The sequence below is a fragment of the Helianthus annuus genome, chromosome 3 (assembly GCF_002127325.2).
Source record: "Helianthus annuus cultivar XRQ/B chromosome 3, HanXRQr2.0-SUNRISE, whole genome shotgun sequence".
In the NCBI taxonomy this organism is placed as follows: Eukaryota; Viridiplantae; Streptophyta; class Magnoliopsida; order Asterales; family Asteraceae; genus Helianthus; species Helianthus annuus.
The window spans coordinates 42754452-42767446 of record NC_035435.2 but is presented as its reverse complement, the minus strand read 5'-3'; positions in this window follow the sequence as shown (position 1 = coordinate 42767446).

Here is a 12995-nt window from a genome sequence, read left to right as displayed (position 1 = left end):
CTTCTCTTAACATAACTGTCTCTGAGGTCAAAAGGATTCTATTTTCGTAGGATTTGGTATCGATAGCTCGAGCCGGTTCGTTCTAGCACTTCACATTTAGTCTTGTTTCTTCATTTGGGACATCTCTAGCGGGGGGTCAATTGAGGGAGTAGGATATTTAACCATTGTCACTGTCAGAGTAGCATTGCATGATTCTAGGGATTCGAAGCCTGGGTAGTTCTTTCTCATTATTGTCTGCTTCCTGTCACTTCACCAATCTTGCTTGCTTGTTCTGTTCTCTTGTTTATTCGCTTTAGTAGAATTAGTTAATTAAAATCCTCAAATCCAAAACAATTAAAACCAGTTAAGTATTAGTTGAGTCAGAGTCTAGTTTAGCGTCGCTAGTGTCTCGTGGGTTCGATACTCGGACTTCATTAGGCTGTACTACGTACGATAGGTACACTTGCCTGTCAGTGGTCTAGCATTTAGAGAGTCTTAGTTTATAAATTTAAAACTAGGGTGTCTAGATTAGATTTAGTTTTTACAGACCACATTTACCACATCAAGTTTTGGCGCCGTTGCCGGAGACACTTAGGCGATTGCGTTATTAGCTTTGACTGATCTTATTTGTTTAATTGGTCTTATTTGTAGTTTGAGTCTTAGGGTTTGTGTCTAGTAGTAGTGTGTCTAGTCGTTTTTGTTCAAATTTTTTCTAGTTAGTTTTTTTTTTTCTTTCGATCATGTGTTTTATCTGTGGAGGACCCCATTACACCAAATATTGTCCAAACGATTCGGGGTGTCCTATAGATTTCGATGTTAACCCTCTTATGCAGCCACAGTCATATCAGTCTTGGAATGGGCAACCTGAACGAACACCAGAGGACTTCCGTGACTGGGTTAAGGCTGCTAAGGAAGAAAGAGAAAGGGGAATTCGAGCCGCACTTGATAGTTTAAATTCACAGAGCTTAAAGAGCCAAGGCCATTACACGTATGATATAAATGGAAATTATCTAGGATATCAAACGGCTGATGGTGAGATGGATTATACAATTTTAGATCCGGGGGGAGAAATGTGCATTGGGATCTCAGAGTCAGGTAAATATTACGATTCTACTTTTAATTATTATAATTCTCATGAATCAGATTTACCCTTGTCTTGTGAGGATGATGTCGTGCAGGTTTCACATTCTGAGCCCTTGTATGAAGAAGATGAGGATCACACTCATGAACCGGAGACGATAATGGACGTTGAAGTCCCACTTCTGGTTCAGCAGGTCGTTAATTCCAGTTATTGGTGTCCCACGCCATGGGATATTGATGATGGATTTTGGAGTGATGATGATGAGGGGGTAGTAGAAGAGGCAGAGTTGGAGGTGCCTGACTACACCGTAGACAAGAGTGAAGAAGTTGTAAAGGAGCTACTTGACAAGATGGAGGATGAGAAAGGTGAGCATGTACCATCTTGGGAGGAGGAGTTTGGTGATGGGTTGGTAGGTTTGCCAATTCTTGAAGATGAAGAATTTGACCCAGTCGGTGATATCGCCTATTTAGAGACATTACTTGAAAAGGAACCGACCATGGAGATCAAATATACACCAAACGTAGAAAAGAAAGTGGCTGCGGAGTTTGATAGTCGGCCCATGGAGAATCTAGATGTTGGATTGCCATACATACCAACAAGAACACGGGAGAAGGCACAAAAATGCTTGGATCAACATAGTTCGAGGATTCAGAGATGGTGTAAACAGAAGCAAAGGGAGAAACTGAAGTGCAAAGACAACCATCTTCCTCATTACATGCATCGTATCAGGTTTGGTCCAGGTAAATTTAAGTTTCGGTGGTCTGACACGTTAAGATTTTTTAAAATATTTTATTATTCCACTAAAAGAATTTTTAATGTTTATGAGGACCGGGTGGAATTAAATGGGTTAGACCGGGTTCAGATAAAGGAGAAACCTCCTGATTAAATTCAAATGTGGGGAGGTTTTGTAGAGTTTGTTAATTTTATATATTTTGTATATTTTCGGTAGTTTGTAGAGTTTGTATATTTAGTCATTTATTTTGTACCATGAGTCTAACTTAGTATTTTTGAGTCGTTTTTTTTAGAGTCGGTACTGCTTTGGTTTTGCTTGTTTTTGTTAATGCAGGTTTGGATATGTACCACCCGTACTCAATCTCCATTCGGGTGATTTTGGAGCTGCTTATCAGATATTAGGCATTTTCCAAGTGTACTAGTTAGAGTCAAAGTCGATCGCGAATGGAATGCTATATGATCGAGCAGTGTACGAGTTCGGATTGAAGACGCGCGCAGCTGGCACTGATTTTTATCCTAACCAGCTAAGTCCTTTCCAATTCGTTATCTTTTGTATATTATTTTAGGTTTTATTTCTTATTTATTTTTAGTTGTCTTTCACTCTACATTGGGGACAACGTAAATTTTAAGTGTGGGCATGGGAGACTACGTCTTTTTAGGTAGAATTGAGTCAAAAAAAAAAAAGAAAAAAAGAAAAAAAAAATTTAAAAATAGAAAAAAAAAGAGTTGGTTTTGTGAGTCCCGGTCTTTAGCGCGTAGAAAACAAGAACCTTTTCAAAGCGTCGGTCAAAAACGGTTTAATTGTCGAATTTACGAGTTAAAGAGCACATGTTTCTTTAAGTTGCGGGATAGTAGGTTGACTGAATCGGTTTTTGGGAGTAAAAGATTTTGGGATGCCTAGGATAGTGGATGGAGCCGGAGAGTTGATTGATTGTGCATTGTCGATATCGGTAGCCCTTATTTACCACATGATAGTGAGATTTGAGCCTTTACATGTTCATATTTATATGTTCACTACTTTCGTTTCATGTGTGTTTACCGACTTTGTTGCATTACTTTAGAACTTGTGCGTTTTGATTCAGTTTGAGACTTTCGGTTAGGATTTGGCATGGATGTGATAGAGGCATTAGGATTACCTTATTTGTGTAGCCTTTGTGTTTGACCCGTTTCACCACTACCCTTAGATACACCACTTCGAGCCTAACCATTCGTTTGTTACCCATTGTTGATGTGATAGCCGGATCATGTTACGTGATTATTATATTTGAAAAAAAAATGATGAAAAAAAAGAGAAAGAAAAAGAAAATATGAAAGAAAGAGAAAAAAAAAAGCAAAAGAAAAAGAAAAAAAAATAGAATAAAGTTGTAAGTCAAAATGACCAATATGTTAGTATTTGTTTCGTGTTTATCCGGTTTATCGTGTGATTATGTGTTTAGTCACTTATTCCCAAAAAAAAAAAAAAAAAAAAAAAAAAAAAAAAAAAAAAAAAAACCCTACCTTTAGCCCTTACCTACCCATTAAAGCCCTCTTGATCCATATCGAGTTTTAACAATTAGGTGGAGATCTGATTGACGTACAAGCTTATGATAGTATGTTTCATAGTTCGGTTTTAAGAGTTCACTTGAAATTACATATATATTAGCCGAGAGATGAGTGAAATTGTGAGGGGTGTTGACATTGCATAATTGATTTCTTGAAGGTAAGAAAAACTTGATTAGGTAGGCCCGTTTTCATTTAAATATTATGATTCGTCAACCTTTTGAACGTTGTAAGTCTTGCGAAACCGCTGTGTTTGATGATTCGTAGTTTGCGTTATAATTTGTTCGAGACTTGCGTTATTGTTAAGTGTTTAAGTTGGACATGTCGCTTAAGATTTTGCTTAGGGACAAGCAAAAGGTTAAGTGTGGGGATATTTGATGTGGGTTAAAATACACATATTTGTCCCGTGTAAAGTATATAATTTTTGTATAATTTTTATTTATTTTATTTAGTTATTAGTATGATATTATAATATTTTGTGTTTTGGCAGATTCTGGTGCAAATGGAGCAAAAACGAGTAATACTGAAATAACCAGCCAGTTGGGCAGAGTAGGGCGTCAGGGACCGAATAAAAAATGCAGCCTATTTTCTATGAGTGGGCCGAGCCCGCTATCTCTAAATTATTAAAATATGATGACGTAACACTATCTTGATAAAAAATGTGCCAAGAATCATAGTTTAGAGAATTCATACGTGAATTTTAAAAGTAGGGTTACAAGACCAACAAAAAAAAAAAAAAGAAACAATACATATGGTTGGCGGTTGTAGTTTGCTGAAAAAACCCTATTGGTAAAAGAAATTTTTCGTAGAGGATATCTAATATTTTGGGGCATCTAATATATTATTCTCGAAAATCAACATTGGCGGCAGCAGGGACAGAAGATCATTCCTTATTATTTTCGATAGACATAAAAAAGGAAGTTACTATATTGAGGGCTCCATATTATTCTTGACATCATATAGTGGAGGGGACCTATTTTATTTATTTCGAAAACCCTAAAAGGAGGACGGCTGAACAGTTGACGGAGAACGGGTAGTAGGCTGCGATCAAGAGAAGGAGAAGAAAAGAAAAGAAAAGAGTGGTTCGAGGGTTCAAGTCGCGATCAAGATTAAGTCCGGGTTTGATATTTATTAGTATTCAATATTGTTAAGACTTTGTGTTTTCAGATTTGATACTATGATTTATTTATTATTTAAGACTTATTTCTTTTTAGCGACTATGATTCTTGGCTAATCTTTCATGTTACCTGGGTTTAGATGAACTAGAGGATTGTAATGCGTTTTTGACATGATTATGGTTATTTGATGTGATTTACATAATCTTTCTTTGATATTGATCTTGATATTGCATGTTGGTATGTTTTGATTGTTTTATTAGTCAATAAATTCAGCGGTTTAGGCACGAAGAAATTCCCCCTAGACTTAGGATTTAATTTAATTCGTTGATCTTAGGATTTTCGAGTTGAATATTGTGTTGAGAAATTGACCAAGTTGACTAATAATTGAAACCACTATATTAAAACTTGCATCCTCATCTTGTGACTCGAAAGACGATTTGGGTGAGCTAGGTTATTAGCTAATTATTGGTGGGTAGATTGGATGACCGATAGCTCGGGCTCGTTTATTGCATCGTAATTAAGGTTTCCTAGGATTTCAATTATCAAAGTTGGGTTTGCTTTGCGATTTTGGGATCTTCTCTTAACATAACTGTCTCTGAGGTCAAAAGGATTCTATTTTCGTAGGATTTGGTATCGATAGCTCGAGCCGGTTCGTTCTAGCACTTCACATTTAGTCTTGTTTCTTCATTTGGGACATCTCTAGCGAGGGGTCAATTGAGGGAGTAGGATATTTAACCATTGTCACTGTTAGAGTAGCATTGCATGATTCTAGGGATTCGAAGCCTGGGTAGTTCTTTCTCATTATTGTCTGCTTCCTGTCACTTCACCAATCTTGCTTGCTTGTTCTGTTCTCTTGTTTATTCGCTTTAGTAGAATTAGTTAATTAAAATCCTCAAATCCAAAACAATTAAAACCAGTTAAGTATTAGTTGAGTCATAGTCTAATTTAGCGTCGCTAGTGTCTCGTGGGTTCGATACTCGGACTTCATTAGGCTGTACTACGTACGATAGGTACACTTGCCTGTCAGTGGTCTAGCATTTAGAGAGTCTTAGTTTATAAATTTAAAACTAGGGTGTCTAGATTAGGTTTAGTTTTTACAGACCACATTTACCACATCAGTAGTACCCTAGGACGTGACAAGAACAGCGAGAAGGTGGACCCTATTGGCAAAAGATCATAGAGAAATGTTTCCAAAGCAGTGACATTAGAGACAATGTCCACGGTGGCAACAAAGTGTTCGTACTCAAAATCTTCAGTATGGGAGTAAAGGAGACTTCGACGATAACGGAGACGGTGAAAATGGTGCTTGTGGGGGAGTATTTATGGCTGGCGTGGGTGACGCCAGGTATGATAACAACATAGTGACTTGTACATTTTGTGAATAACCTTTCTTACCCTGTTTTGTTGGGCACCGGCACTTCTTGAAACCGAACCTGTTGTGGAATCGGCCGATGGCAAGTCCATTGAAGCCTCATATGTTCGTTGGGATGCAAACTCGACCTTGTGGGTCAAGTGTTCGACAATTGACCCTCCTTCTGCTACCCTTGATAGTTTCAATGCAGTAGTTAGTGTGGATTGGTTATCCAAATATCGCGCTGATATACCCTGCGAGGAGAAAATTTCGCGTATCCCTCTTCCTAGTGGAGAATCGTTGTTTGTCCTAAAGTGTCAGAGTGGTGCAAAGGTTAGCATCATTTCAGCTATGAAAGCCCAGAAGTGTCTACGGCGGGATTACCCCGCTATATTAGCACTCGTTACTGATATTAAGGCTAAGGAAAAGAGGATCGAGGATCCACCAATTGTTCGTGATTTCTCCCGATGTGCTACCCGATGAACTTTCAGGTTTATTTTCACAACTGTTAGGTAGAATCTCAGTTTGATCTCACTCTAGAGGCAGCCCTGATTACTCGTACTCCTTACCGTCTTGCACCAGGAGGGTTGCAAGAACTGTCAAATCAACTTCAGGAATTATTGGACAGGAGTTTTGTCGGATTTAGTTCTTCGCTTTGGGGAGCCCCAGTTCTATCCGTGAAGAAGGAGGATAGGCCTTTTCGTATGTGTACTGATTGTCGAGAACTCAACAAGGTGACTGTCAAGAACCGTTCGCCTCGACCATGTATTGACAATTCGTTGACCAGTTGCAAGGGTCAAGCTACCATTCCAGGGTAGATTGACGAACGGACTATCATCAGATGGAAGTCCAAGAAAAGGATTTCCCTGAAATGGCATTCCGAATGCAGTGCGGCCAGTACGATTTTTTGATCATGACATTCAAGTTACACAACACACCAGCAGCCTTATGTAACACATGAATCATAGGCATAGACCTCATCTCGTCGAATGCGTCGACCGTTATTGATAACGTTTTGAATCATTTCCGGGGGGAAGGAACACCATGAGCGGTACTCGTATCTTATCTTAGAGCTCCTGGGGGAGGTGTACCTTCACATGAAGTCCTTCTAAGTGTGACTTCTGGATTTGGGAAGTACACTTTCTTGGTCATATAGTCAACGAATTGGGAATACACGTGGATCCCGCTAAGATCCGTTCTATTAGAAATTAGTCACTATAGAGTCTGTCAGAGGTGCAGCAATTTCTTAGTCTCGTTAAGTACCGTCACAGATTCATCAAGGGATTTTCAAAGATCGTACAACTTTTATCGCTTTAACATAGTAGGGTACTGTGTGTATTCATGGAGGACAGAACAGGAGAACGTCTTTTCAGCTTCGGAACTAAAATTGTAATACGCTGAATGCTGTCCTTACCCAATGGTACAGGTGATCTGGTAGTGTACCATGTTATCTCGATTCGGGGTCTCAGTTGCGTGCGGATGCAGCGTGAGAAAGTGATAGCTTACGTTTCTCAACAGTTGCAGATTTACAAGAATAATTACACGACTCACAACCTGGGATGGAAGCCATGACCTTTGGATTTGGAATCCGGAGGCGTTCCTTGTACGGTACCAAAGGCACTATTTAGACCGATCACAAGGGCCTTCCGTATAACCTTGATCAGAAAGAGTTAAACATGCGACGACGTCGCTGAATGGAACTCTTGAACGATTACGACTGTGAAACCTAAACGTGCACGAGCTTCGCAGCTCACCATCGACTCTAACTGTCACACCCCAACCGATGGCGGAAACATCAGGGCGCGGCATTGAGCGAAACAGATTGTTCAAGAGAAATTCCATAACAATTACATTACCGGATAGTTAATATTAAGTCCCATACCTTAACCCATCAAGCAAATTAAGTTATTACAGACAGCGATATCTCTAAAACAAATAATCTGTCTCGACAACTCAGATTTCAAATAAAATAAATTGTCTTTGTTTCTAGAGTCTCAATCCTACTCGATTCCATGATAAGCAAGCAAGCAAGGCATCCTAGCAGGTAGCATCCTAAACACCTGTCACATACGTTAAAATAGGGGTTAATACACATAGTGTAAAGGTGAGTATACAAGTTGATATAGCATAGTAGAGTTCGAAATAGTTTACGTCAAACCAACATGTACAACGTATAATGTGAAGCATTAGGTTATTGACAAAGATCCTATCAATACCAATGACTGCGGGTTGACTACACGAAGCGAGTTCGCAACACCTGCTCACCACCGTGAACACGTGAAGTAATTGTCCTTAACGACCCCTGAGTGAACAGGTGCTGAGTCCAAACTATAGTACTATCGTTGCTAAGGCAGGTAGACAGTAATCAATGTGTAAACATAACAAACATGCATTCATCGAGTCACGTATAACATGCAACAGCGGTTAGCGTACAAAATAGTGTTTGCGTTGTGTTTTGATGTGTTTAGAATATAGGTAACGTATGTAACACCCAAAAGTGCATAAAGCAAAAAGGGATCGAGTATACTCACAGTTTGTGTTTAACAAGTAAACACTCTCTTGGATTGAAGGGAACGCTGAGAGAAATTAGCATGAACAGTTAACGATAGCATAAACGGTAAGCGTCGAGTAAAACGGTGAAAAGTACCAAGTGTCGGATGGTAATCCAATCGGATGGCAATCTGATCGGTTGGCCATTAGATCGGATGTCAATCTGTTTGGATACTCATCCGATCGGATGGCCATTCGATTGGATTGTCATCCTGTTTGGTAAAGATGTGTTTGTGTATGATGGTTTGTCTTTTGAAGTTTTCGTTGTAGCATTTTGAAGACAGAGAAGTATCTCTACCCTTCAGGTCGGTCGATCGAACGGCAGCTCGATCGGACGGCGATCCGTTCGGTGAGACATTCTTAGAGAACAAGTTCATAACAGTATTGTCATCCAATCGGATGGTCTACCGATCGGGTGGCAACCCGTTAGAATTGGTAATGCATTGAACATGTTGAAAATTGTTTAAGTGTTGAAGTTCCAAACGTCACATGGTCGGGTGGTCGTTCGATCGATGGCTATCCGATCGGACGACAATCCATTTGACGTTCAGCTCTTTGAAGGTTAAATTAGAAGTTAAGTGTTGAACCCCAAGTGCAATCCGATAGGATTGCAGTTCGATCGGACGGCAATCCGATCGGACGGCAATCCATCCTGCAATCTGATCATGTTGCTAACTTGGTGTGTTGCTAAGTCTGTCGGTTTGATCAAGACGGTATGACAACGCATTAGATAACAAAACCCTCGTCAGACCCAAGTTGTTCGATCGAACAGGAGTCACTCTGGTCCATCAGTTAACGGCTCGTGACGTTGTTCATATCTAACTCGAAATCATTATCACTTGGATAGAATTCAGATCTTGAACCAACACATCACTAAGAAAGAGTGGAAGATCAGAACAAGCTCCGATTCTATCGGCTTTTGAGTGCATTGAGTGTAAAAGAGTTGAAAGAAAGTTAGAAAACCATCTTTCAATCTTTTTATCCATGAATATGTTCAGATCTGTGCAAGATCTTTGTTTATTCACGTGGAAATCCTTCAGATCCGTGTTGTTCATGGTGGAATGATGCCAAAACTTGAAGTTCATAAGAACTCCATGATGACATCACCCTAAAACACCTCGAATCCACTGATTTCACAGTTAAAAGTTAAGATTCAAAAGATAGAAAGATGAATAAGTGCATGTAGATCATAAAAGTATAAGATTAAGGTTGAAAACTTACAAGAATCGTGAGAAATTGAGAGAAAGAAGGCAGAAGTGCGGCTGGGTCGAGTAGAGAGCTGTCACATCACAAATGATGTGACAAGTTGGTATTTATAGGGTTTCCCAAAAAGGAAAGTGCAAGGGATCGAGTGGGTCACCGATCAGATGGCTGTCTGATTGGGTGGCAATCCGATCGAATGGCAATCCGATCAGATGGTCACTCGATCGGGTGGCCACTCGATCCGGTGTCCGGCGTGTTGAGTTTCGTTGTTTCGATTCGCGTGTTGAGCGTTGCGATGCGTTTCGAGTGAGCGATGAGATAATAAATACTATATCTAACATATAATCATCCTAAGTAACTTGCCTTTAGTGTCTCTGGTTCGATTGCGATAGAGTTTCGATTGCGTTTCGATTGATTTACCACCAAACAATAAGTAAACATGCACATGTAACACATAAGAGGCACACACATGTAAAACAATATCCAAAACACATTATTCGAGGTGCGATTAGATTGATTAACGATAAAGCTTGCTATAGATGTCGATTAACCTCGATTATTAATAGATACTCCACGCAATACAACTAAAACGAAAATAGTAAAAGACTCGATTACAAGTCAAAGAGTCAATTTGGTAATTAAGCAAGGAGTGACAAACCGCAATTAGCAATCTTTTCTTCCTTTGACTTTAACCTTGACTTTGACTTTGACTTCCGAAACACGGGGTGTTACACTAACCTGCCTGATCAGATTCGATCTGCCCAAACCGAAGCATTCAAGGAAGAGAATCTTCAAGCTGAACTTATATAGGGCATGTGGAAACAACTTCTGGCAAAAGTCGGACGGTATTCGCTACCTTATAGGGCGGATATGAGTTCCACTATACGGCAACCTGGGGAACTTGTGTTGGGCGAAGCACACCAGTCTTGAAATTCCACTCGTCTGGATTTTTGATGGAATGTATTAAGATCTAAGGATCTTGTACTGGTAACTGGGCGTGAAGGCCCACATAGCAATGTATGTGAACGATATTTAACTTGTGCGAAAGTCAAGGTGTAATATCAGAAACCCTCTGGTTTGTGTCAACAACCAGAAACACCCATATGGAAGTGGGAACAGACTGCCATGGATTTTGTCACAGAACTACCTAAAACTCGAAACGGAAACGATATCACCTGGGTGATCGCTGGTTGTCTCACGATCAAGAAATTTGACAAGTCTTCGCAACCTGCAGACTCTTACTTGAAGGAAGTGGTACCTAGGCACGAGGTGCCAACCTCTATCATCTCTGATCATAATCCGTATTTTGCATCTAATTTGTGGCGAGCGATGTACAAATATTCCGAATCACGTCTAGACATGAGCACTGCTTATCACACTCTCAGACAGATGGTCAGTGTGAGCGGACCATCCAGACACTCGAAGACATGCTGCGAGCATGGGTGATCGACTTTGGTAAAAATTGAGACATTTACCTTTGGTAGAGTTTCACGGCAACGGCTACCATTCTAGTATTCAGGAAGCTTCGTTCGAGGCATTGTATGAACGACAATGCCGATCCCTTTGTTGGGCTGAAGTGGGTGACAACCTAGTCACAGGTCCAGGACTTGTACTCGAAACTCTTGAGAAGATTGTTTAGATCGGAAATCGTATGGTGGCGGTGCATAACGTTAGAAAAACCGTTAAGCGTAAGAAACCCTTAGAATTCGTAGTGGGCAATTATGTGGCGTTGGAAGTTTCACCCTGGGAGGGTGAGGTGCGCTTTAGGAAGCGCAGCAAACTTAATTCACGATACGTTGGGCCATTCGGAATTCTAGAGAGAATCGGCAATGTGGCCTACAAACTCGAGTTATCTTACAAACTGGGCAACGTTCACGTTGTTGTTCACGTCTCAAATCCGAAGAAGTGTTTGTCCGATGAAACACTTGCGGCCTCTTTGCAAGAACTATAGGTCGATGATAAGTCATAGTGTGTTGAGAAACCTATTGAAATCATGGACTGGAAAGTTAAGGTTCGTAAGCACAGTCGGATTCCAACCGTGAGAGTTCGTTGGAACTCAAGACGTGGACCCGAGTTCACGTGAGAACGCGAAGATCAGATGAAGCTCAAGTATTCGCAACTGTACAAACGGTGGAACCAAATTCTGATGAGACTGGTGAATTTCGGGATGAAATTCCCTTTCAAGTTGGGGATGATGTGGCACCCGAGGAAGATCCACAGTCATCCTGATCTAACACCTTGCTGCTTTGGGTTACTTATCAAATTTTGGGACGAAATTTCTTTTAAGTTGGGGATGATGTGACAACCCGAGATCTCAAGGTTCTTTCTTTATGCATCACTTGTTTCACAACCCTGTTTTCACAATTTATTTTACGTTTTACCATGTGCATGATATATGAATGATTAAAGTATTGTTATGTCTGGTTATTGTTAGATGAAACTTAGGAATTGTTTAATGTTTAGACATATAATGTTCATGCTTCTTAACTCTGGGCTGCACACCACACTTGAGTCACGAAGGACCCAAGTCGACGAAGAAGGGTTCTTCATCACAATTACTTCCTAACGAAGAAGGTTCTTCACCAGGAGTGTCCTTCGCCGGAAAGGGCTCTCGGCCCAAATCTCTTCGAAGCCCAAGAGGGGCCCAGCGTACTTATTCGATCATATACATGATTAGGGTTTTTATTATCCCACGAAACTCACTTTGTTGCAAACCCTAATCCCCTCCCTCTCCTCACAACTCGATGACAGCCCTTCCCTCACACGAAGCTTCACTCTCGGCTCAAACAATTTCTCCAACACCTCATAATTCGGTTAGTATGCATATCTTGTGTTACTCGAGTTCCTGTTGATTATGTGTGATTGTGTTTCTGTTTGTTTTGGTCCGAATGGACCATCATGGAGAGTGTTTATGAATAGGTATTGTTTGATGGTAAGGATTTAGATAGCTGTTGATGATTGTTATGATATGATCATGCGAATATTTGGAGTATTAATACCTGTTGATATTGATAAATTTGTAATTAAAGGTTTGATGATTAGTGATGATAAATGCTTTTTGAATAATTATGATGCTTGGATTAGTTGGTTAATCATAATCATGTGTTGAGTGACTTGATGATTGATCATTGGAAATCTTTAGGTTGCTTGATTTGATATAGATCTGGATGAAATTGTTAAGTGCATAATTAGGGTGCATGATCATGATTAAAGGTGTCGTTTGATCTGATTAGAAAACTGTCAAGCTTATTAGCAACTGTTACGGCAAAAAATAAGGGAATCATAACCATCTGTTGAGATGCAGCGACGAAAGAACCCCCCCCCCCCACGAAAAACATTGTTCGACGAAGAACCTGGTTCTTCGTTGACTGGTTCTTGACGAACCACTAGGGTTCTTCGTCACACTCAATCTCGACGAAGAATAGTCCTTCGCCATTAGGGT